Below are 4,840 nucleotides of genomic sequence, written 5' to 3' on the forward strand. Positions count from 1 at the left end.
ATCCAGGTGAGGCAAACACAGCCCAGAGACTGAGAATTAAGACTGCCTCCTATGAAGGCATGGCAGGATACGATAGTAAATAGTGCAGTTCAGGTTTGGATTCATGTTAATTGCTGATCAAAGCTGTGTAAGAGCTCTTCTGACAGAAGAGATGTCCTTATAATTGCACTCTACACCACATGTTTTAACTCTTAAACGGGAACAAAATACAGAGCTATATTCCATAGCAGAGAGTCAGAGCAGCACTGTTAATGCCACATCTAATCTTTTGCTAGAATATCTGTGCTGCAACACGACGGCACTCCCTGCAGTGAGTCTTTTTTCCCTTTGCATGAAGCCCTGAGAAGCTGGAGGACTCTAGCAGCTTGTAATCCCTCAAAGGGCATGATTGTTACGATCATAGGAGTAAATTTTTTTCATATTGCCAAACCTGTATTCGGCCGAAGGACCACACACAGTGAAAGACACAATTCTTGGGAAATTTCACATGTGTTTCATTGCAAGAGTCCTAGAATTTCTGCTACTGTTAGTTTTGCAGTTGCTTGCTCTGCAAAGATGGAGAATTTTTCAATTCCCATAAAAAGAACTGCTTAGATGAAGTTTTTTAACCTCCACCTCTGCTTTCCCAAGCAATATCGCCACAAATAAATGGGACAGAGAAAATATTTAATTATTGGTTAACTGGGTAACACCTTTTAAAATTTGGACCTTTTCTCATGGTGTTTTAGTGATTCCGAAGCAGTTTTGAAAATTCTGTATCCAGGAAACTCCCAGTGAGATCAAAAGAACTTTTTTCAAGTAATCATAATTTATTGATAGAATATTAGATATTAGAAACTTCAAAAAGCCTGAAACTTGGACCATTTCTAGAACTCTGAGTGTCTTATAACAGACACTTTGCCTTCTCATACTGCTGCTTAAGGACTAGAACCCTCTTTCATTGCTCCTCTTCACTGTATATGGCAAAAATGGAGTTGTTTGAAACCAGTGATGGATGGAAGCAATTAATTTCCACCAACAGATGCCACCATAACCAGCGCAACCAACCAACTCACGCAAGAGGATGGAATGCTTAATCTTTCAAGCCCCATTTAAAAAAAATACAGCACATGTTATTTATAGTGCATTGGTGTTTGGGTAGGTACCTGCAATGTTTTGCTGGCCTTTGCACTGGATACCTAGTTGGAGGGAAGTTAGTTCATCATTTGCAGGTTTTCCTGAAACTTCTGTCTTCCTGAATGCTCTTGACACACTACAGTTTTGCCCCCTCCCCCCAAGTTTCCCAGCCTGGCACAGCTTTTATATGACATCTTCCTCTGGCTTTAAATCTTCTGTAAGCTTCATGAGCCAAAATTAATATGTGATATAAAACGGGAACAATAAGAAGCTTTGCTGTTTTGTAACTTGTTATTGCATTCATATCGTCGTTCTTCTCTATGAAAGACATCAAAATCACAAGGGACCAACATTCTACCTCTTAAGCAGGAGCATCCCATTCCTTCAAACTGAGATCATATGGGTTTACATCCTCTACCTCAGTCATGAAAGTAGGCATTGGAAAGTTCCTTCCAGTTGCTTGGGAGAATGGGGCCCTTAGAAAAAAGGACACTGTCTACTTTATGAGTCTGCTTTCACAGGACAGCAGGATGCGTGATCTTTTCAGTTACAGGAATACATGCTATTTAGATTCCTGAATAGAAGGCCTGCCATCACACAACCTCTTGGCCAACTTTATTTATCCTGGTCTTTCAAGATGGCTTTGTGTCAGGAAATGTTCATGGGGAAAACTGCAAACACAGATGTAATCGGTGCAATACTTACTTCAAGTGCCATATTTTTTGCCAGAAACTGTTTCTGTGGCAGCTGTGCTGCAGTGATGCCTCATAAGTCTTTTCTCATTCACGGAGAATTAAGGCCGTGCTGCCAAGACAGAGGCTGTACTATCAGAGGGGGATCCATTGCTGGAAAAATTCAGTAAACCGATTGAGACGATCTGCCTAGCTGTTGACTAAAAGAATCACCAGCGTTCCCTGTGTTCTGGTCAATCCTTTGTTTCATGTTGAACTGCAAATTAGGGAAGTCCTGTAACAGCTGGGAGGTGGTTTTCACCGAGTGTCAAGCACTTCTGGTACAGGTTATTGGTTGTGGAGGGACTGACAAAAAGTGAGCAGGCTTTGATGGATGGGAGCTCAGCACAGTCTTAGACAGCTCTGTCTGATGGAGCAAAGAACGTAAGTGCCAAAGATAATCTAAACAACAGGAGAAAGAAAAGGGCTAGTGCTGTCAGACACACACGACTGCTGAGAAGAAAAGCTAACTTGTAATACCAAGTATAGAGAAATTCAGTATGTTCACTTTGAGTGTCAAAACATATTGCAGAACAAACTATCCATAGAATGTGGCAGCACAAGGGAATAAATGTAATCACAAAATAGTGAATAAGATAGAGTGAAAATATAAAACAAATGCTGTGCGGAAGACAAATGCGGAAATATTGTTAGTGCCAGTAAACAACGGAGTACTCCATGTCTTTCACAAGCAAAGCAGGGGAAAAACATTTTGCCTTCTCCTGAAAAACTCATGTTGACTTAAAATGAGAAGGATACGGAAAACAGCTTTATATCAAGGTTTAGGCTATGACTGGAATATAAGCTAGAATGGTCTTGTACTTCACGAGCTGTAGCTTAAGAAGGTATAATAAAGTCTTTGGCCACAAAAAAAAGGCAAAAGAAGGGCAAGATTTTGAAATGGACATTAGGCTTCTTGTTGAATCTCAGCAAATCTCCCAAATCCAGAGAATTTCAAGAAAAATTATATAATTTTTTTCATTTTGTGAAAAAAATTTCTGAGTTTCATTTATACAACTATTTTTAGTTGTAACTTATTTAAACACCCTCAGATTAAAATCTTCAAATCTATTTGAAATTTAAAATATTTTGGTCTTGGAAAAGATGGACTCTGAAAATCGGAAGGAGGAAGACAATCAAAGGGACACTTTATTACTGGAGTACTGATTATACAAAGTATCCCCAGGGGATTCAAGTCATATATCAAGGGAAGTTTAGGGTCAAACCAGGTAAGTTATCAACATGTTCCAGCAACTATTTACAGAATTCACGGCTGACTAGGGAGAATATAATGCTAGGGCTGCATTACTGACCACATGATGGAGATGGTGACATAAATGCAACAGGGTAAGTGAAATTACATTGGCTATACAGAGAATTTACATAATAATGCAAAATTTGATATGCTCCAACACATGCGGCATTAAATCAGGGAGTGACAAAAAAAATGAAGCTTTTACGTACCATAAATGATTGCTGCTTGTAGCAAGGAATCAGACAACCCACAAGAAGAGAAGCTGATTTAGTTCTGAGTAGTACATAGGACCCAGTTCAAGAAGTAGTTATCAGAGAACCACTTCTGGACTGAAAGTCAACATACTTGTTGCAAAGGAAAAGGACAACAAAAAAAATCCACTGTAGTAATATTTAACTTTCAGAGAATAAGCAGATGAAAATGAGGAAGTTAGTTAAAAAAAACCGAAAAGAACAGCTAAAAAGTTTTAAAGCAAACAGCATGGAGGCAGGCTAGAGATAAAGTATATGAGAGACACAGAATAATCACATATAACCCACCATTTTTTTTTAATTATAAAAATCAACTATTTTAAACAAACAAGAAAAACCTCAACACCCAAGCCAAAACAGCAGAATGAAGCAGATTTTGGAAAGACACTCTTCAAAAGTGTAAGTCTTCTCAATGGAGAAAGATAGGAGAAAAAAACCCCATAAAATCCATTAAGTTAAATATAAATCACAGTATTTTGAAAATCAACTTGCTATAGACATAAAAGTTAATAATTCTTTTTTGTTAATAACCACACTAGAAGCCTCCTGGAGAGATGATTGGGTAGGCAGGCAATTAAGGTATAAAAGTACTGAACGCTAAATTAATTGTTTTCACTGATGTCCACAACAAAGCAGGTTGGAGAGATTCTCGCAATCTGAGGAAGTTTCTCAATGTCTACCATCATCTGAATGTGTTTTAAAAGATGTAAATAATATTGAACAATAAGAATTGCCATAAGATGGTGTTCACCCAAAAAGTCTTAATTTTAAAGGAACTCAAATATGACATTTCTGAACTATTGTAACATACAACCTGTCACTTATGACAGCCTTGATACTAGAAGAAATGTAGTAACTGTGACAGTCTTTAAAGAGGACTCAAGGGCTGATCCCTGTAATAACAAAGTATATAGCAGACATATTTTTATGCCACTGTAACAGATCCGTGTTGTTCTCATGTCTAGAATATCACATGTAGTTTTAGCCTCACCAAATAAAAAAATGACTTCATAGAACCAGAAGAAAGCAAGAAAGCACAGATGACCAGAGATGTGGCATAGTTTTATATATGATAAGATTAAATAGATTAGGATCTGTCATTTAGGAAATAGATTGGAGGAGTGGACATGTCAAGTCTATATAGTCATAAATGGTATGAGGGACGTAAATAGGGATGCATTATTCTCCGTTCTTCCTACCTAAGTAGGTACAGGCTTAACCAAATAAAAACATTTAAAGCAAACAAAAGGAAATACCTTTCACTCATTTTGTCATTAAAATGTGAAACGTACTGCTATAAGATGTCACCAAGATCAAGCTTATGACAGCTGTGTGCCTCTCTCCGCTCAACAGCTAGCAACCACTGTGGGTATGATGGAGGGTGCAGCTCACAAAGCCAGTTTATTGATGGCAACTGGGAAGGCAAAGAAGAAATCTTTCTACATTCACCATGCTTTTCAGCCACCATACTATTTGCCATGAATTCC

Source organism: Phaethon lepturus, unplaced genomic scaffold, assembly GCF_000687285.1.
Source record: "Phaethon lepturus isolate BGI_N335 unplaced genomic scaffold, ASM68728v1 scaffold1640, whole genome shotgun sequence".
Lineage (NCBI taxonomy): Eukaryota > Metazoa > Chordata > Aves > Phaethontiformes > Phaethontidae > Phaethon > Phaethon lepturus.